The sequence below is a fragment of the Rhinolophus hipposideros genome, assembly GCF_964194185.1.
Source record: "Rhinolophus hipposideros genome assembly, chromosome: 3".
NCBI classification, from domain to species: Eukaryota; Metazoa; Chordata; class Mammalia; order Chiroptera; family Rhinolophidae; genus Rhinolophus; species Rhinolophus hipposideros.
The window spans coordinates 105,116,233-105,138,427 of record NC_138049.1 but is presented as its reverse complement, the minus strand read 5'-3'; the positions used below and the strand labels follow the sequence as shown (position 1 = coordinate 105,138,427).

At 45.4% G+C, this 22,195-nt stretch overlaps 1 protein-coding gene across 1 annotated transcript in view; it reads left to right on the top strand.

Moving 5' to 3' along the window:
• Nucleotides 1–22,195, top strand: part of ZBTB9 (zinc finger and BTB domain containing 9) — a 56,257-nt gene that overhangs the window by 24,283 nt on the left and 9,779 nt on the right. The gene's annotated exons all lie outside the window — the stretch shown is intronic.

Sequence of the window (22,195 nt, the reverse complement as noted above, 5' to 3'; positions counted from 1 at the left end):
ACTGGAGTAGAACTTGGGCTCATCTCAGTGATTTTCCATTCTCTTTGGAAACTTGGCCCCTGAAATCCTGGCTGTCTTGGTAGCTCTCTGATAACGTCAAATAAATTTTGTTTGTCTGTGTTTCTTTTTATCTAGCCCTTCTTGTTCTTCATGAGAGGGTTAGTTGGCTACAAGCCAGTCCATCATAGCTAAAAGAGGGAGTCTCTTCTTCACTTTGTACCCCTTTCCTTGCTTTACTTTGCATATCACTTATGGCCAATTGACACCTTTTTTTTAGTGTTTGTTTGTTTATTGCTCATCTCCCCTCATTACAATGTGAGCTTTATGAGAGCAGGCGATTCATCTGTCTTGTGCATTGCTGGGATGCTAAGACCAGAAGCCGCACCCAGTACATAGTAGAGCATCAATAAATATTTTTAAATGTTATAGTAGCCTCACAAATGGTCTGTAAAAGAACGTTCCTTCTTTGCCTTTTTCTGGAACTGCTTGGATAAGCACTATAGAAAAGTGGTTGAGAGCATTATGCCAGTTATCCATTTATCAACTGTCAGCTCCAAATTCTGCCTGTAGTACTTGCTCCGCAGTAATGGACTGCATTTTGCTTTTACTGCTCCCACTACATGGTCTATCAGCAATGTGTGTGTGTGTGTGTGTATGTGTGTGTGTCTTTGTGTGTGTTGGCAGGGAAACCATCCGGGAGTGCTCTGCCCCCACCATGAGCCCAGGCAGTGCAGTCCCTCAGCTACCATGAAGGCCCAGGCTGGGCCCAGTGGTCGCTTCGCTGCTGCTCTCCCAGTGCAGATAGAGCACATGTGGGCCTCATGCCCATGGTGGTGCCCTGACTCCCTCTGCCTGCCCGTTCACCAGCCTCAGCTCACCCGCAGCCTGGAGGGTTGTTTCCTGCTTTACCTGGTGATTGCTGACGAGCTCTGGCCTGGGCAACCCAGCAAACCTCTCTGCCATCCACTGGGCTGCAAACATACCTCCTCCGTAAGGTCTGAACCACAGCCTTGGGGACTCTCCCTCAGCCCTCAGAAGATTCCTTTTAGAATCTTCTTCACATCTTTATAGTTACTATCCTATCACTGTTTAACAATTCTTTATATTAAACTACCCTGTTTAAATTACTATGTGGTTTCTGTCTCTTGATTGGACACAGATTAAAAAAGAATTAATCCCAGGAATGGTCCCAGGAAATAGACCCATAAAGGTGGGATTTGGGCATCGGTTTGGTTGTGCCTTTGGGCTTAAGCACAGTGCCCACCTCTTTGCCAATGAGAAATGGGCTGCCAGGAACCCATAGCAGCCGTGGCACCACAACCAATCAGACTATCACCTGTGATTGTTTGTGATGAAGTGTGAACTGAAGCACGTGCCCGGGAGCCCACGTGGTGGCAGGAACAGTGACCATAAGGACAGTGGCAGACACCATGTATTTGAGTGTATTGAGCACCTATAAGGAGAAAATGAGAAACTCGGGTCTCTTAACTCTCAGCTCATCATGGAGTAAGAACCAGAGAGCTTCCATGAGAACCCTAAAAGAATTTCTCACTTGTAGCTCCAGGATAGTGCTGAAAATCAAAAGCTAAATTTAATTGTGTGGGTTGCTGAATTAGAATGACTGTTGAATTGACAATCTTGCCAAGGTTTTCATGTGAAAGTTAAGGCATTGATCAGGAAAGAAGAGGATCCTGAACCTTGAAATTGAGACATCTCAAATGAATCGAGACATCCAAATAAAACTGATAACCAGGAATCCCGGGTCATTCTGAGGTCCCTGACCATAGAAGTAGTTTGCCCTCTGGTGTCTGAGGATACTAGTTTTCCTCTACTTGAAAAACTTGTGACAACCTTAGTGGAGCAGATGCCTTGAAGGAGGATGTTTGTTCTCAGGAGCCACCACGGTCATCCCCTATTGCCACTAGGCTATGACAGTGTCAAATCTTGGCATGCTCTAGAGGGTCAGGAACACAATATGACCCAGGAGGAAGTAGCTTGGGCACCAAAAGAGTTGCAGGACTTTGCTAATATAGATATATTGTAGTAACCTGGGGAACATGTGTGGGAATGGGTTTTTAGGTTGGTAGAACAAGGAGGGCAAAATATAACACTACAGCAGGTCATTTTTATATGAATATGCTTACTAGAATTCCAGATATAATGTGTAGCAACTTGTGTAGCTAGAAGTGCTTCTAACTTCCTGTTTGGTTGACTGACTGAAACTTGAATTCAATATCCAAGTTTAATGAGGTCAAATTTAATGAGGTTAAGACGTCAGAGCTTTCCTGGCATGATGCGGAGGGAGAAATCCAAAGGCGTCAGGAGACTGCAGTGTTGGCTTGGGTTTATCTCGTGTGACCTATCCCCTAACTATATTCTGTGTCGAGGCCCAAGAAGACACTCCTTTTACTGAGGAACTGAGAAATATGTTAGTGAGGGGTCACCTGCATTCTTGAAAAGTTCGCTGGTTGCTCTCCGTTGTGGGCCCGTTATAACTGTAGGAGATGCCACCTTGAAGATGGGCTCCTGCTTTCAGTGAGGATGGTGGTACTCCATTGCAGCACAGGCCAGCGTGAGCACTTATCCAGCAAAGACAAGGTAGCCCCATCAGTCGGAAAGGGCATCGGGAATGTTTCAGGAATCAGAATACTTGACCAGAGATCTTCAGTGGTAGCTGATTGAGCACGGTGGCCCTAGGAATGAAATTGTAATCAGCCTACTAGAAAGTGGCTTGAGCTACATCACAGGAAAAACTCTAGGTCTGGGCCAAAACCCTGACTTGAGTCACCATAGTGGAGAATGAAGCCCTCTCACCCGGTCCAGACTTAAGTCAGTTCACAGACCCAGAGCCCTTTGAGAAAGTCGGATTCCCTTGAGGAAGCACCTTGCACCACTGCCACAAGTAAACACCTTAATCTTCCTCCAGCATTCCCCCACAAGGACCTGCAGCCATTTACTAGAGGGAGAAAGGGAATACCAGGCCTTTCAGGCATTACTATTACAGACACTGGCTCTGAATCGGTGCCAATTCCTTGGGATTCAAAAATGCCACTGTGGAGGCCGGCCGTTGGCTCAGGTGGGTGGAGCTCCGTGCTCCTAACTCCGAAGGCTGCCGGTTCCATTCCCACATGGGCCAGTGGGCTCTCAAACACGAGGTTGCCGGTTCAACTCCTCAAGTCCCACAAGGGATGGTGGGCAGCGCCCCCACAACTAGCAACGGCAACTGGACCTGGAGCTGAGCTGCGCCCTCCACAACTAAGACTGAAAGGACAACTTGACTTGGAAAAAAGGCCTGGAAGTACACACTGTTCCCCAATAAAGTCCTGTTCCCCTTCCCCAATAAAATCTTAAAAAAAAAAAAAAAAAGGAGCAGTATGATCATTAAAAAAAAAAAATGCCACTGTGACCTCCCACTTAAAGTAGGGCTATATGGTGACCAGGTGATAGATTGAATCTCAACTCAGGTCTGACTCACCGTGGGCCCAGTTGGCCCATGAACCCACCCTGTGGTTATTTCACTGTTTCTTAGAAGTATAATTGGAATAGACATACTTCGGCGACTGACAATCCCCACCTATGGGGATCATTATGGGGTCATTATGGCAGGGCTAAGTGGAAGCTTCTGGAATTTCCACCCCTTGCCAAGATAGTAAACTAGAAGCAATACTGAATCCCTGGAGGAAATGCAGACATTGCTACGCCATCAAAGACTCGAAAGAGGCAGGGTTAGTGATTCCTAACCCTTTGCATTTAATTTACTAGTTTGGACTACGCAAAACCCAGGTGGATCTTAGAAAACTGAGTGTGGACCATTGGAAACTTAACCTGGTGCTGATTCTGACTGTAGCTGCTGGAAGGTGGAAGGAAGGTGTGGTCTTTTTCACCATAGTATCTTCTACTGGACCTGTGACCTGTGATTCATCTAGGTGTGTGTGTGTGTGTGTGTGTGTGTGTGTGTGTGTGTGTGTGTGTGTGAAATTTACAAAAATATGGAGCTTTAAAGGTATATTTTTTAAAAAATTAATGTCTAACTTCATTACATTGTCATCTAAGAGTATGGTTTTGTATAATAACCTTTGCAATTTGTTAAGACTTATTTATGTCTTAGTGCATAGACAATTTTTGCCATTTTTGTAAATGTCTCCTATGTACTTGACAGGAATGTGAATTCTCTAATTACCGTATGTTAGATTGCTTAGCTATGGTGTGCTAAAATATTTCTTACTAACTTTGTCTGCCTGATCTAGAAATTTCTGAGATGTATGTTAAAATCTCCCATTGTCATTGGGGATTATAAACTTCTCATAATTCTGTCAATATTTATCTTTCTGTGCTACATTTTTATCATTTTGTTTGATTGATCTGCCAGTACCCAGTTCTAACCTCAGCTACTTCTAATCTTCTGTTTAATCCACCCATTGAGTTTATAATAATCATTTGTAATCAATGATACCTGTCCAATCACATTCCATTCATTTTTCATACTTTTTATTCTTTGTTTTACGACTTCAATAATTTTTAACATCCTAATAGCTGAATCTTGTAATTCCATTGTCTGAAGTTCCTGAGGGTCTAATGCTGCTCTTTGTTATGTAGACAAACTCCCATTCATAGTGGATTAGTTTCTTGTGGTTTTCTAATTTTGGATTGTGAGTTCATGTTGGTGGCCTTGAGACAGAGCTTCACAGACTAGCACGAAGATTCAGTAAATTAACTCATATGAAGGTACGTCTCAAGTCCAGGTGTAAATGAAATCACAATGCAAAGAATATATAGAAGGGCAAGAACAGTCCGCTAGGTCATGCTATGTGGTGTAAACACAAACAAACAAAGCAAAAAACCCACAAGACTGACATGCTTAAACCATCAAACCCTGACAAGAATCACCCAGGGAATAACATTAAAAACTCTCTCCCATGTGCCAGACACTTTACTCATATTGTCTTCAGCCTTCATAACAACTGCAAGGAAGGTGGCAGTCCCATTTCACTGACCAGAAACTGCAACAATTTCATTGATTTACAGCTAGTTGGGGAACCCCAGTTAAAGCCCAGGTCCAAATGATTGTAAAGTTCATGCTCTTTCAAATTCATCCCATTGTCCCTCAGAACTATTACTGGGGGGAAAAACACCATCGTTTGGACTACATGTGTATTTTTCCCCAGTTTTAATTTTAATTCAGGCCAGTTACCCTAATGGATCATAAAAATGTGTTAAATAATTGAGGAAAAGGAAAAAGAATGCATAAAACTACAAACGAATTACATTTTAAGTAGAGAAATTTTGGTTCTTCATCTTCTTTTATTTTTCCAATTTGGGATTTTGTTTATGTATAAAAAAGGCAACTAACAAGAAGCTTACTTATGAGAAACCCCTGGAGCTCCCAGAATCTAATGAAAAATGTATCTGAGCTGAGCATTCCAAATACAACACAGCAAAGCAGTGTAAATCCCATCCCTTAATGAGGAGCTTGCACATGGAGCTTCAGCACAATTTTACATCAACAAACCGGAAACATCAAAGCCAAGTGGTGGGGATACATTTCAGTTAGTCAATCCTTTGTTACCCAGGCCTAGACAGGCTGCTGGGATGTGCCCACTGGAATGTGAGCTTCTGGGCTGTCGAGCTCTTACAAAGATCAGCTTCCAAGAACGCCAGGCATGTTCAGGAATTGCTAACTAGAATAGATATACTTCCAGTTACTTCAGGAATTTTAAACATTATCGGCATATATTGTGCCTAGTATTTGGGGTTAGGGGATCGGATTTTTTTTTAAAGATTTAATTGGGGAAGGGGAACAGGACTTTATTGGGGAACAGTGTGTACTTCCAGGACTTTTTTCCAAGTCAAGTTGTCCTTTCAGTCTTAGTTGTGGAGGGCGCAGCTCAGCTCCAGGTCCAGTTGCCGTCGCTAGTCGCTAGTTGCAGGGGGCACTGCCCACCATCCCTTGCGGGACTCGAGGAATTGAACTGGCAACCTTGTGGTTGAGAGCCCACTGGCCCATGTGGGAATCGAACCGGCAGTCTCGGAGTTAGGAGCACGGAGCTCTAACCGCCTGAGCCACTGGGCCAGCCCCTAGGGGATCTGATTTTAATAAGGTAGATTTAGTTCCCGATTTAAAACATATGGTATGAGTTTATTTAAAGTACTGATCTGGGTCTTTTGCTATAATCAACTTTCCACCAAAAGTTAGTGCTTGGCATTTGATATAAATTTAATACATGACTGCCACATCTCAGATTGGCTCTAGATTAAATTTTATTATATGGACTTAAAATTTTTTAATAGCATTAAATAATTAACTAAATAATTAAGTTTAATCATTAACCAGAAATGTGAAGATTATTTTATTCACGAATTTAGCAAAAATAGATGATGCAAATAATTGGAGTCACTGGGAGATTTACTCTCTCCAACTAATTGATCAGTTTTGTATTTTGGCCGTGAGTTAATTTTGCCAGACTATGGGACCAACACCGTTACAAAAAAACAAAAACAACTGACATTATAAAAATATTTTATTGTTCTAAAACAGCCACATCATATCATCTGGATTATTTCTTCTATAACAAGTGTGTATTTAACAAAACAAACTAAGCGATTTTAATACCATGACAGCAGTACAAATAAAATATTGTTAAAATTGAATTTTGTAATCATCTCAACATAAAAAAATCACCTTGGCTTCCTATTTAGTTAGGGCCATTAAAGTAAAGCTTTCTTCCTTTTTCAGTTTCCATAGGCTACTGAGTGACTTATTCTAAATGAAAATATTCCTTTCACGTCTGCCTTAATAAAGCCACTGCCAGCTACATGAGGGCATTCATGCCAGCGGCTTGCAGCCCATGCACGGCTGGGATAACGACCCTCACGCTGTTCTCCACACAGGCCTGTGCAAGGGTGTCTCTGAGCCCTGAGCTCAGGGTCAGGACTAATAGTAACAGTGGGCACAAAGCTGATGGCACAAAGCACTACAGGTGCCTCTCCAGAGGGTAGTCTAGACATATCCACAAGCATTGCCCAATGATGCCAGCTCCCCGAATCCTGGCCAGGGTTGGATATTTCTCACCTTGCTAACTTTTGTCTCTCTAATTGGCATAAAGTGGTTCTGTCACTGACGTGAGTTTTTCATTCCATGTATTGCATTTACCATTTCTAGAAGTTCAATTTGATTATTTTAAAAACCTATCACATTGCTTTTTAATGTAGATAGTAAGGGTACATGGTGTTTTATGAAATTGCCTTTGCAGTTTCCTATTTCCTGCTGATATTTCAACCTATTTCTTTTAAATAATAAACTTAATTATTTTATAATCTGTACCAGATATTTCCAATATCTAAAGTCTTTATGTGGGGCTGCCCCTAGGCCATAGGGCACCTTTATGCAAATTAGAAAAAGTGCCCCTTCTTCAGGCACATTTTTTGAAAAGTTGGAATATTATCACAGAACCTGACTAGCTCTGCCAGGGAGAACTTTCTAGCACTCTAGTGGCACACACATGCACCTGCAGTGTCGTCTACTCAGAATCCCTGGATGCTGGGACACACAGCTGCTGATGGCTACACCCTCTGTGCCACCCTTGCACCCAGGTGTCAGATTTGAAGTCCAGATTTGAAGCCCACAGAAACCGGGCTTCTTAGGCAGTGGATGGAGCCTAATTCCTTGTGTCCTGAGTTATCTTTGACTATATGCTTGCTGGTCAACATATTTGAAAAATTCTTTATAGGAAAAATTGGGGGGCCAGGATGAAGGTAATTTCTTCCAAAAGAGAACTTGTGTTTGCTTCTTCGGGGAGCCTGAGGGCATTGTCAGTGCTGAGCTACCCAAGGTCAACGCTCGGAATCCCCGGGGTAACCCAGGCAAACAGAAGCAGGCTGTAATGCTGGCAGGTTGGTCCACTTCTATAATAGTTTACCTTCATGGATTACTAGGGGGAAGGGGACTCCAGTTGGACTCGGGACAATGCCCCCCTCGGCACAAAGGCTTGGCAGGCCCTGGGTTGTGATAGACACCTAGTCATCTCAAGGGACCATCGAAAGGGAAGCTCAACCAACCCCTAGCGGAGTCCTAGGGAGAGAGCAGACAGCAGCCTCTGTCCTCCCTCCTGGGTCCTCGTGACCTGCAGAGTGATGCTGTCCCATCTTGTCAGTTCTTTTCAGAGCATGCTTGCAACATTTTATCCAGCTTATTTCATAGTTTTCAGGAGGAAGGTTGCTGGAGAGTTTTTCTGCTATGACCAGAAAGAGAAATCCTGTTGTTTTAATTTACATTCCTGTGATTAGCGATGTTCCCAGCATCTCTTCTTACTTGGGTAGCACTTTGACTTTCCTCTTCTGTGAAATGCTTGTGCATACTGGGCCCTCTTGGTGGTTTCCTGCTTCTCTCTCGTTGATTTGCAGGTGTTCCTTAAATACTCTAGCTATTCATTTTGTGTTAATTTTATATAATACATTTCCCTAGTCTGTTATTCATCCAGTCATACCTTTATGGTGTTTTTTACTGATCGCTGATTTTGATGCTGGCAAATTCAACATATTGTTCTCCTCTAGAAGGTTTGAAATGCGTCAATGTCGTCCTTAATAATTGTTCAGACAGAGCCAGTTCTTCCCACATCAGTTTATCTGCACAAAGCTGAGCAGCTCTGACCTGCCTCTGTTCACTAAATCGCATTTTCACAGGCTGTCTGCAGTGTCCACGACCTCGCCATATTTGTCAGCTTCCAGTAAAAACCACAGGTCCCTCACATGTGTTGCTGTGAAACGTATGCCCCCTCATCCTGCGCTTATGAAGTCAAGTTTTACACCGACAGGCAGAGTACTGATTTCTGTTATCCTTCGTCTTGATTTGGCGTGCCATTCCAGGCTGCTAAGTTATTTTTGGACCCTGATTTTGTCATCCGGTGCTTTGGCTGTCCCAGTTTTCGCCACCCGAAACTTTGATAAATATGTCATCCATTCCCATGTCCAAGTAACTGGTAAGAATGTGGACCGTGAGAGAGCTAAGGCCAGAGCCCTGGGCCATGTCCTGGGCTGGAGTCCTCTTTCAGGCAGATACTAATTAATGAATAACAACATTCCACCAAGAGTTATAGAGGCACATCGAAATGCCTGAGCCTGAGTAAGTGCTGGGAAGACAGAGGTGGCCCATGACATAAGAGGACACCCTCAGCGGGTTCATCTTTGAGCGGAGGAGACAAATGCAGTGAAATGTATGATAGCAATGATAACACTTGTTTCAGTACTTTTGGTTTGACAAAGAACTCTCCTCAGGGATCGTCTCTTTTGAGCCCTGTTTGGGACAGGGAGTCAACCAGGAATAAACTTACTTAACCACAAACCATCCCACATCTCCCGAGTTATCCTTGGGGTTATTTGGAAACTAGTCAAATGCTTTGCTGGAATGCAGGTGCACCGTGTCTACAGTCCTCGGGGAAGCGTTTCAAGCAGGACAGATCCATCCGGCGTGAATTGTTCCTTGGGAATGCGCGGTTTCCCTTTATAACTGCTTTTTAATTGCTTATTCATAATTCCCTGCCGGTTTCTGTGTGGCACTTCCTCAAAGGTCTCTGAGGCCAGTTCTCTCCGCTGGGATGTAATTCATCAGGACAGGGAGATTCAAGAACGTGATCTTATAGTTCTCATTGTTTATCCGAGGAGGGGATTTATCCTTCAGCCCAGCAATTCAGGGGAGCCTGGTAAAGCCCTCTTCTGAGCCACTGTGGGGAGGTGGTAATGCAGTGTTTCTCCAACTGGGCAGTGGGGGAGGGCTGTCCCATTAATGAATTATGAAATGCATTGAGCAGTTCGTGACCAGCATTTCCTTTGAAACGAAGTGGAATGAATCGAATAGAAAGTATTTGTGAGTACACTGTAGGTAGTAAGGGTACATGTTGTTTTATGACATTTTCCTTTCATTGTATGTTATATGTATGTGCTCTAGGCTAAGACCTAATACATCTCTTACTGTGGGTCTTAGTCAAATTTAAGTGTGCAAGCTACTGGCATAGTGATTAAATCCATCCTCTTGAGTCAGCTAACACTGGGTTTAGCTGTGTGGCTTTGGGCAAGTTACTCAACCTATGAGAATTTCCTCGATAAAACAAGATTGTAATACCTATCTCCTTGGGTCGTTATGAGGATTAAGTGAAATAATAAGTGCAAATTGCTTAGTTTAGCACCTGGAACGTAATGTGTTGGAACAGTGGTTATTTCCCAGCTTTAACGATACGCACACATGGCCCTGTTTCTTTCTCATTCCCAGCGCTATTAATTGCACTTCCTATTTTCTATTTTCAGCAGCTTGGAGAAGCAAGTCTGTGGCTTTCTAGCAATCCTGGATTTTATGGATATTATCTCTCACACCTCAGAGGGTTTCAAGGCTCATAAACCTGCCTCTCCCACTGCTGGATGCGGGTGTTACCTGCAGTTTGGGGCGCAGATCCGAGCTCCCGGGCCACCTTCCCCAGTCGGAGATGCGCCTCCGGGGCCCCATTGGTTATTGAAGTGGGGGTGGGGATGAGGGTTTTGTTTTTAACGGTAGGCTCGCTCCTTCCTTTTCCTCTCAGGAACCGAAACCTTTTTCCTGCCTGTCCTCCCCGCGCTGTACGCTTCCTCGCGTTCCTCGCGGGAAATGCCCGCCGGCCCCCCAGGCCAGGCTCCCTCCACCCTGCACCCCCGCTCTTTGGCCGTGGGGTGCAGGTGCGCTCAGCCCACCGCCCGCCTCATTCCTCCACCGCCCTCTCTGCTCCGACCGAGGTGCAGAGCCACCGGTCCGGCCGGGTTTCGGGGTCCCGCCCAGCTGTGACGCCTCCCGTCCGGGCGGGGACCTAAGGGCGGGGCAGCTGGGCTGCGGAGCCCCGCCTCCCGGGAGCAGGCCCCCGGTTGGCTGCTTTATGGCCACGTGACAGCCCGGCGGGCCCCAGTCATTTCCTCCTCATTCAGTTCTTGATTCCCGGGCGCTGGAGACACCGAGGTGGCTGGGAAATGGCCCCTGCCCTCGAAAAGCGCAGTGTGGCCTTGCGGCTTTGACGCCACCCCTCATAAAAGTTCGTGTCAAGCGGCAGGGGTAGGAGGGACCTCTACGAAGCTTCTCACAGTGGAAATGACCTATCTTAACAATACAATTGAAATTCAAATATGTAAGATTTATATAAGTGAGGAATGGACTCAGGATCAAAGAATTTTGAAGATGAAGCGAAGCTGGCTTTTAAAAAAGACGGTTCCCATTTCAAGGGTTTTCCTTTTAAATTTAAACAGGAATCACCCTCGTTTTGCTCTTCAGGTTACGCAGTGCGTGTGGCGTGGAGAGGGTAGCAGGGGACCGCAGCGTCGCTTCTAGGCCAGGGGAGACACAGCATCACCCGGAGAGAACCCTGGATGATAAAGAAGTCCACTCCACCTCTGGAGACAGCTCCGCGAGTGACCGAGCATGGGACACTCCCTGCTCTTCACAACTAGCAAATAAACATCACTTAGAAAAAACTCTGCGGTTGGTACCTGTGGGCACAAAGCCCCAAAAAGCAGTTTCCAGGCTCTCGGCCTCACATAGAAAGGTGCTGGCTCGGGTAGTAAATGGCCATCAACTGTGATCAGATGCCAGCAGCTGTGGCTAGTTGGCCGTCAGCTGTAACCCGTAGGCCATTGGCCACTAATATAACGGCTGTGGCTACGCTAGCAGAAAAGGAATGGGGGCTAGCGAGAAGATGGTGGCTGGCAAGCGCGGACTGCTGTTAGGCAGATTATGTAGCTCCTGCTTCCTGTGTCTCCAGCCCAGCCACCAGCGAGAATGTATTGGTTTGACTCCCCTATCTATGGCTCTGTGGATGTTCCTTCTTGGCCTTACCGTGTCCTGCGTTCTTGGGCGGGGAGTGGGAGCTGAGACCTTGCAGGACAAATGGCACAGCGAGCAGGGTCCCCTGTATGACAGTACCCCAGTAGGCAATGAAGTGGATACTTCTCAAATATTCCAAAATTATGCACCCTTTTCAGCAATCCCATTAGAACTAGGCTTTAATCTTTAAAAGTAGCTCTTTGGTTACATAGTAACTATTTTTCTACACTTTTCTTAAGCCAAAAATAGGTTATAATTATTTTTAATCTGTGCTTTACAAATCACGTGGACTGGGTGCCAAAATTAAATTTTGAAAGAAATAGACGTTATGGAAGGATCAGCTGAAAAGAGCCCTAATCCTGAAAACATTACTTACAAAAGACACTAATAACTAATGGTTAGCAAACAACGCGCATATATTTTTCAATATTTTAATTTCTCATTCTGATTACAAAACACCTTAGAGGCACATGATATAGACAGCAGGCCTCTCCAGCAATTCCATTTCCGATGACAAACCTCAAAAACAGTTGAGTGCCTGGCCTATCTTATCCATAGTGAGGCCTGTGTGTAAACACTCTCCCAGAAGAATCTGTAAAATAAGTAGACATGTTTGCTTCCATCAGATGGTTTGAAGTGCCTCTGGCTGGTGGGAGGACAGAATAGGATGGAGGGACTTGTGCTGGTGCTGGGGGTGGCGCACTGCCCCCCTGCAGCATTTCTTTAGCTGGGGTTGGCTGAAAGGAATAGAGGGGAAAACTGGGGAAGGAGGTGACTCAAAGGAAACACTTCGAGTTGGCATTCCTCCCTCTGGGAATAAGGACAGGGAAGGGGAAGAGCTGGGAGGTGGAAGGCAATTCCTAGAGGCCAGTGAGGCCAACCTCCGGAGGGAGGCTGGCGCACACCCCGTCCTCAGTGACTCCGGAGAAGGCCAGCCACTCTCCCTTGGCACCGCCCCTGCCTCCACCACCAGCACCACCAGGCACTCTGCCCGGGGCAGAGCTCACGGACCAGCTCCTGCAGGTGGCAGGCGGCAGTGCTCCTCCTGGACATCTGCTCAGAGCGTAGCCCTTTCTGGAGATGCAGGAGACAGCTGATTCTTTCTCCCTACTCTTCTCCTCCAGTTCATTCCCCCCAAACAGGGATACTGGGCCAGTCTCTGCCATCGTGGAGCTATCCTCAGGCTGATGACAGACACTAAACAAGTGAGTTGAAAGAACAGAGGACCCAACTTACTTGTCAGGGGTGTGTCTCAGAAAACCTTTTGAAAAATGTATGTTTCAGCTAAGACTTGAAGCACATCCTCCCCACAAACCATCTTCCTCCAGGTGTTATCCCTTTCCAGCAAGTAATTTCATCCTGGCATCACATATCTCTACACATCGAAATGTGGCCTATTCTGGCAAAGGCCCCTCCCTAAGACCTAGTTTAGTTCTCTTTTTTTCAAGGCTGAGATGACCTCAACCCCCCATCCCCCAAAGCACACCACTATTTGTGTCCCTGTTTAAGAAATCCTAAGAGCTGGGGGAGGCTTTTACCACCTGAGATCTGAGCACTGGCCTTATGCCAAGCTAACTGTGGGTGCCCTGCATACAAGGAGCCGGCTTCTTTTCCCTGGAAGCTTGGGAAGTGGGTTTTGCTATATGAGGACAAGTTTCTTGTGGTTGCGGGGAGGATATGTGTTTGTTTTATGGATGGCTGCCTCAGTACAGAAGGCAGCCTGGTTTCTTTATGTGCCCTTAAGGGCTGCCAGGGGCGCCCACGGCAGCTGGGCCCATTGTAAGTTTGTTCTCTTTTGCCTTCTGCCCATGGGCCTTGGCAGTGCTATCTCCACACCTCCCGGTAAGCTCTGGCGGCCTCTCGATATATAGAGCCCCTGATGCAGTCCGCCCACTGCAACAGCTGATTCCAGAAAGGCCGTGGCTGTGTAACAGGAATACTGTGATACAACTCCCCCCACGTCCTCCATCCCCCCTTCTGAGAATGTGTGTGGGGGTGCTGCATCTGCGAGCCGAGTATAACAAGATCCTTGCTTTCAGCAGACAAGTGTGACTCAGTCTTACCCTCTAGCTCTAGACACACTTGCTGTCTGTGCTCCCCCTGCCCCCATTCTCTCCAGAACCAACAAAACCTGTAGTGGGTTGAATGGTGCCCTCGCAAAAAATATGCCCACACCCTACCCCCAGGAACCTATGAATGTGAACTGATTTGGAAAAAGGGTGTTTGCAGATGTAATTAAGAATCTTGAGATGAGATCATCCTGGATTACGGGATGAGACCTTAATCCAATGACAAGTGTCCTAAGAGGCACGAGGAGACAAAAAAACAAAAACAAAAACAAAACAGAATAGGGGGATTGTGAGGATGGAGACAGAGAATGGAGTTCCACAGCCACAAATCAAGGAGCTACCAGGAGCTGGAAGAGGCAAAGGATCATCCCCTAGAGCCCTGGGAGGGAGCACAGGCCTGCAGGCATCCTGATTTTGGACTTCTGGACTCAAGAATTATGACAGAATAAATTTCTGTTGTTTTAAGCCACTCTGTGTGTGGTAATTTGTTGTGGTGGTCCTAGGGAGCTAACACACCATGCTTGACAAATCCAGTGGTCCATTCCCAGTCCTGCTTTTCCCTGTCCAACAGCAGCACTTGGAGGTGACCATCCCACCCTTCAGAGGCTTCCTTCTCCGGACCGCACGTGCTGTATTCCTTCCTCACAGATGCTTTCAGTCTCCGGCTGGATCCCTCCTTCTCCCTAATTTCTAAATGTTGGAGGCCCCAGCTCAACCTTCATGAATCCCCTTGGTGAAATCATCCAGTCCCATGGCTTTAAACACCATCCACATGCTGACATGTCCAAACTTACCACTGCAGAAACCTGGCACAGAGTTGGGGCTCAAAAACTATTTGGAGGAAAAACTGAATCTTTTCACATGAATCCCTATTTTAAATGTTTTACCATAGTCACTTCGAAGGCACTTTTATTTTATATTTCTCTGATTTACTTGTATTGATATTTTTGTGACCCAGTACATTTCTTTCTTTTTAAAATGTTTAATTACAGCTGACATATGATATTATAGTAGTTTCAGGTGTACAACATAGTGATTAAACATTTATAACTTATGAAGTGATCACCAAATCTGACACCACACATAGTTAACTATATATATTCCCTAAGCTACACTTTATATCCCTATGACTATTTTGTGAATACCAATTGTACTTGTACTTTTTTCCCCCTTCTCCTCCCCACCACTCCGGTTCAAGATGTTGTTTCTCAGTCTAGTTGTGTAGGACCCAGCTCCCTGGCCCGTGAAGGTATTATGAGCCTTGCGCTCCCCTGGCTGAGACAGTTGTTTGGCTGCTCACAGCAGCTCACAGCTGCTCACACTGGCTGCCGGCCACTCACACTGGGTGCTGGCCGCTCACGCTGGCTGCTGGCCGCTCCTGGCAGCACACAGCAGCTCATGTTGACCTCTGGCTGCTCATGGCTCATGGCAGCGCAGCTCCAGGGAGAACCATTGTTCCCAATCTTAGCTGTAGAGGGCACACCTCACTGGTCCATGGCCCATGTGGGAATCAAACCGGCGACCTCGGCGTTAGAAACATGGCGCTCCAACCACCTGAGCCACTGGGCCGGCCCTAATTTGTATTTCTTAATCGCTTCTCCTTTTTCACCCATCTCACCAATCCACCTCCCATGTGTCAACCATCAAAATGTTCTTTGTATCTATGAGTTTGTTTCTGTTTTGTTTATTTTGTTTTTTGTATTCCATATATGAGTGAAATCATATGGTATTTGTCTTTCTCTGTCTGACTAATTTCACTTGGCATAATACCCTCTAAGTCCATCCATGTTGTTGCAGGTGGCAAGAATTCATTCTTTTTTATGGCTGAGTAATATTCCATTGCATATATGCACCACATCTTCTTTACCGTCTTCTATTGATAGACACTTAGGGTGCTTCCATATCTTAGCTATTGTAAATAATGCTGCAATGAACATAGGGGTGCATATGTTTTTTTGAATTAGTGTTTGGGTTTCTTTGTATAAATATCCCAAAGTGGAATCATTGGGTCCTTCTTTGTTTCTTGTTATAGCCTCTGTTTTAAAGTCTACTTTGTCTGGTATAAGTATTGCTACCCTAGATTTTTGTTTGTTTCTTTCCATTTTCATGAAATATCTTTTTCCATCCCTTTACTTTCAGTCTGTGTTTGTGTCTTTCAATCTGAAGTGAGTCTCTTGTAGGCAGCATATGTGAACGGGTCTTGTTTTCTTATCCATTCAGCCCTCCTATGTCTTTTGAACGAAACACTTAATCCATTTACATCTTAAGTAATTGTTGATAGATATGTAGTTATTGCCATTTTATTATTCATATATTTTTAAAAATTTTTATTGGGGAATATTGGGGAACAGTGTGTTTTTCCAGGACCCATCAGCTCCAAGTTAAGTTGTTGGTTTTTTTCAATGTAGTTGTGGAGGACACAGCTCACTGGCCCATGTGGGAATCAAACCGGCGATGTTGGTATTATGAGCACTGCACCCTAACCAACTGAGCCAACTGGCTGCCCTTATTCATATTTTTTATTCCCCTCCTCCTCCTCCTCCTCCTCCTCCTCCTCCTCCTCCTCCTCCTCTTTTACCTTCTTAAAGTCCCTTTAACATTTCTTGTAATACTGGTTTGATGGTGATAAACTCCTTTAGCGTTTTCGTGTCTGGGAAGCTATTTATCTGTCCTTCGATTCTAAATGATAACTTTGCTGGGTAATCTTGGTTGTAGGTCCTTGCTTTTCATCGCTTGGAATATGTGGTGCCAATCCCTTCTGGCCTACAAAGTTTCTGTTGAGAAATCAACTGACAGTCTTATGGGAGCTCCCTTGTGGGTAACTAACTGTTATTCTCTTACTGTTTTTAAGATTCTGTCTTTGTCTTTAACCTTTGCCACTTTGATTATGATGTGCCTTGGTGTGGTCCTCTTTGGGTTCATATTGTTTGGGACTCTCTGGACTTTCTAGGCTTATATGTCTATTTCCTTTGCCAGGTTAAGGAAGTTTTCCATCATTATTTCTTCAAATAGGTTTTCAATTCCTTGCTCTCTCTCTTCTCCTTCTGGTACCCCTATGATGCCAATGTTAGTAGGCTTAATGTTGTCCCAGCGGCCTCTTAAACTATCCTCATTTTTGGATTCTTTTTTCTTTTTGCTGTTCTGATTGAGTGTTTTCTGCTACCTTACCTTCTAAATTGCTGATTCAGTCCTCTGCTTCATCTAATCTACTGTTGATTCCCTCTAATGTATTCTTCATTTCAGTTATTGTATTCTTCATTTTTGACTGGTTCCTTTTTATGTTTTCTATCTCCATTTTTATGTTTCCTACCTCTTTGTTGAAGTTCTCCCTGAGATCATTGAGCATCCTTATAACCAGTGTTTTGAACTCTGCATATGCTAGATTGCTTGTCTCCATTTAGTTTAGTTCTCTTTCTGGAGCTTTGTTCTGTTCTTTCATTTGGGATATATTTCTTTGTCTCACCATTTTTGCTGCCTCCCTGTGTTTGTTTCTGAATTAGGTAGGGCTGCTATGTTTCCTGGTCCGGGTAGAGTGGTCTTATGGCACAATCTCTTGGTCACCTGAGCCAGGTGCTCCAGGGGTGTCCCTTGTGTGGGTTGTGTGTGCCTTCTTCTTGTAGTTGAGCCTTGATTGCTGTGGGCATGTCAATGGGAAGAACTGACCCTCAGGCTGACTGGCTGTGAGGACTGGCTGTGACTACAATAGAGGAGCTGTTGTGCAGGGGCTGACCCTATGGAACAGGATTTGCTTTAGTGGGGCTCTGATGTGTGCTGAGTCTGCTCTTTGGGTGTGTCATTTATGGAGCTGGTTGGGTGGTACTCTAGTGTGGTTTGAAGCTAACCACTGAGTGTGTTGGTTCTAGGGCCTCTTGAGAGGGCATCTAGTGCAGGCCAAGGTCAGCTGCTGCCTATGCTCTTCCTAGGGCCACTGGTATTAAATGCAAAGTGATCTGCAGATGGTTGCCACTTGTGCTGGCCTTGGAGTGCCCGGGAGAGGCTAAGCTATGAACTGAAATTGACTGTCGCTAATGCCAGGGTTTGGGCTGCTTAGCAAGAGGTACAGGGCACACCAAGGCCAGATGCTGATTGTTTGAGGGTTATGAATCTTTGAGGAAATTTTAGGAAACTTTGCAGCATGAGCCAAGACAGGCCATTTGTGTGGAAAAACCACTGAAAGCGACTTGGGTGGGTCCACAAGTTGGGTGGGGCGGGGTCTCAGGGAACGACCAGGGCGAGGTGAACAGTGTTCGCCAAGTTGGAGACTCAGCTATGGTGGCAGCCTGTGTCTGAACGCCAGGAAGGGAGAGGGCTCAACAAAGAAACAATGGCTTCTGCCATCACTTCTGTCTGGGAGAAAGCTGCCCCTCCAGCTCTCGCCCTGAACCCAAACAATTCACTTCCTCCACCATATGTCCCTGGCACCTTTTGAGCAGCTGTCCAAGCACTGGAGCTCAGGTGAGTCAGTCCGTCAGTGAGTAAGTCCATGTACGGGCTTTAAGAGGAATGCCTGCGACTCCAGCAGCACTCCATCTCACTCAGACACAATCTCTCCTGGTTTTTACAGCAAAAAAAATAGGGACTTCTGCCACACTGGAACCCTGGACTGGGAGCCGGGTGTGGGGCTGGGATCCCTCACTCCTTAGGGGGGCCTCCATAGCTGAGATATTCCTGACAATTTTTAACTGCCACACGTGGGTGTGGGACCAGCCCGTTCCATGTCTCTGCCCCTCCCACCATCTTGAGGTGGCTTCTTCTGTATATCCTTAGTTATAATCTTCAAAGACACTTTTAGATTTACTGCTTTGTTCTTTTCATAAAGCCCTGTGGCTTTTGAGTGACTGGGTGCTAGTCCTTCAGCTCTTTTGTGGCAGAACCGGGGTCTCTAGGTATTCAATGCGTCTCCTACTGACCCCCCTGACAAGGTGGGAGCATCCCCCTGAATGCTTTGCTCCCCTGATTGTGCCTTTCTAGGGTTTCTCTGCAGAAAGAATCCAGTCTAGTGTGACTCCACCCTTTGAGTATAAGGTTTCTAGAGAGGTTTTCTCTCTAGAATAGGGGTTGGCAAAGTATGACCCATGGGCCAAATCTGGCTGGACACCTGTTTTTGTAAAGAACGTTTCACTGGAACACAGCCACGCTTATTCATGTATCTACTGTCTGGCTGCTTCATGCTCCAACAGCAGAGTGGAGTAGCTGTGAGAGAGACTGTATGGCCCAACATATTCACTCTCTGGCCCTTTACAGAACAGCTTGCTGACCTGGCTCTGGAATGAATTAGCTGCAGTGAAGGATTTCCCCTCCTTGGTTTCTTTGCACAGTCTGTCTCCTACCTCAATTCTGGGATAGAGTAAGGTGAGATCTTTTTCTGCTTTCCCACTCATCACACTCAAGGGATTTGAAATTGTGTGAATTCTACTATGTTAATGAAAATCTCCAAGATCATTAATAACCTTCCTACCCTCCTCCCTCTTCGTCCCCAGAGAGGAGTCTTTGATTAATAAGGTTGGTATTCTTTGTAAAGGCCTTCTCTCCTGGTATGGCCCTTGATAGGCCCTGAGATTCCAGTTCTGGCTGAGGGCTTTCCAGCACCTCTGGATTGATTCTTAAGGCTTCTTCACAGTATGAATACTATGATGGGCAATAATGACATGGGGCTGCTCCCTGCACTTACCATACGGAAAAGGCTTTTCTCCAGAGTAAATACTCAGAGGAACCAAGGGTTGGGAGCATTTACACTCAGGGGGCTTCTCTCTGCACTGTAGTTAGTGTTGTGGGGATTCAGAATGAGCCACCCAGGATGTGCCTCAGTGGTAGGTGGATTATTTTGAGCTAAAGGCAACCCCAACAGGCTCAAGAGAAACTTCTGCCCCTCCCTTAACTACCTAGAACTTGAATTGAGGGCCTTGCCCTTAATAAGAGATTATCAGAAGTAACTTCTTTTAACTTGTCTATAGGGCGGGGTAAACTACTAATTACTAAGCATGCAATGACCCTTTGAAATCCCAAGGTGCCTTACCTCATCCCTAGTTCAGAATGTCATATATACCCATGTTCCCTTTCAGTCTGAACTTCTCACGTATGTGGGATCTCTTGCTCATGTATGCAGAGTTCCCATACATATGTATGTAGTTAAGTTTGGTTATTTTTGCTTGCTAATCTGTCTCATGTCTATTTGATTATTAGCCCAACTGAAAGAACCTTGAGGTTAGAGGAAACTTTCTTCCTCCCCCACATAAAAACTTTCTTCCTCCCCCTACATAAAAGCCCTTCCACACTTGTGAGTGCATATGGCCTATTTTGGCTGTGATCTCTCTGGTGTGTAATGAGGTGTGACCTGTCTCTGAAATCTTTCCTGCATTCTTTATATTCTATTCATCTTTTCTCTAGTGTCAACTGTGTGGATGAGAAAGGGGCCACACACTAAACCTGACAAGCTCAGGGGAGGCCTGCATGGTAGGCTCTACAAATCCAGAGACCTAAATTAGCCACACAGGATGGTCTGAACATAAAAATTCCTAACTAAAAGTGGGTCATCATGGTGAGTAGTCTTGTCATAGGCCTGTAGCTTCCTTGACAAAAGTCAATCTTTACCTTAAGGGAGACTATTTTCTTTTTTGCATCTAAGATAATATACCCTTGGAATGTCAGAGTAATCCCTTTTTCCGGACCCCTCTGGACACATCCCACCACACCAGAGAATGAGACCACAGAACCCTTCATTGTTATCTTGTTGCTCATAAACCATCTCCATGTGCTATAAATGTTAATTATTAACTATCCTGTACCCACCAATATAAAAGAAGTATGTGTCTCTCCGTTTCACTTTTTATCCAGTCCCAGAGATTTCCCCACTTTGCTTTCTTCCACCCCCTTAATCTACTACCAATGGATTTCATGTAACCCTTCTTACATCTCCTCCTTTGATTCTAATGTATAAAATAAGCTGAAAAACTGCCATTCTCTAGAGAATATTCTCAATCCATTGAGATTTTGCTTTCTGGCAATTGTCATCAGTTTGCCCCAAATAAAAATTCCCTGCAGATTTGGATGTTTCTTATGTCGACAACTGTTTGTTCAACAATAAAAGTGGCCTCCTGAGAAGTGGCCTCTCTGCACTCCTTACAGATATCCAGATATACTCCTTCCCATTGTGTGCTTGCTAATGGGAAGAAAGGGCCTCATGTTGGAAGGCTCTCCCACACGTGTTACATCATGGAGCCTGTACTATTATGCAATAACTGACGAGCGGTTTGAGTGACTGGTTCCTGATGCTTTTTCCAGACGCTCAGCACTCAGGAGACGGCTTCCCATGTGTTGTAAACTAGGAACCAGGGCTGAAGGTTTGGCCTCGTTCCTCATATTCACAGGCCTTCTCTCTGCTGTGGATAGTCACAGCCCTGGACACACAGAAGCCCCCACTCACTGCAAGTGTGGGGTTTCTCTCTGCTGTGAACGTGAGAGCACATGTCTCTTTCTCTGCTTTCTCACACTCCTTATACCTAGGAGACTCTTCGCCCAGGAAGTCCTCTGGACTGTGGGATGACTGCCAGCAAACCTCTCCCCAGTGGATTTTCTGACAAGCAGTAAGTTGTGACATCCTTAGGAATCCCTTACTGCACACACCATACTTGGAGGATCCTTCCTTCTAAGACCCCTTGTGGTTTCTTGGGATTCACGAGATTCTTCAAAATTGGATCTCTGGAGCCAAGGCTTTGGGAGTCCTCGCAATGCTCTCCCTCCATACTTAGTGTCCTCAGAAATGCCACGCTTTAAAGTTGAACTTTCCTGATTGTGCTCTCACCATCTGACAAATAAAAACACATGACTTGATCCCCATTCTGAGCAAAAATCAACTTGGGAAGGACAGAATAATTATGTACAATAAAGAGAGAATGGTAGTGTGCAGCACTTGTCTTCACAACCCGTAACAGTAAGAGCAGGGAAAGGGGCCAGAATGAAAACCTCCAAGAGCCAGCAGACAAAGAAGGCTGAGTGTACTGGTAATACCTAAACTAGAGTAAGAGGGAGGGAACAAAGAGCTTGCTGGGGAAGTGCAAACAGGCAGGGCTACTATCTAAGGGGACGGCCATGTCAGGACAGAAGTAAAACTCCCGAAGGCAGGGTCTTCAGTACAAAGGCGGACCCCCCACCCCGGGTACCAGTGAGGCGAGGGCAGACCCAGAGCACAGGAGAGCTGCCCATCTCCAGTGAGGGAAATACCAGAACGCAACATTAAGGGGAAGCAAAAATAGCCCGTTTTCATCTGGAGGGATCCTGCAGCTTGCAGGGATTCAGA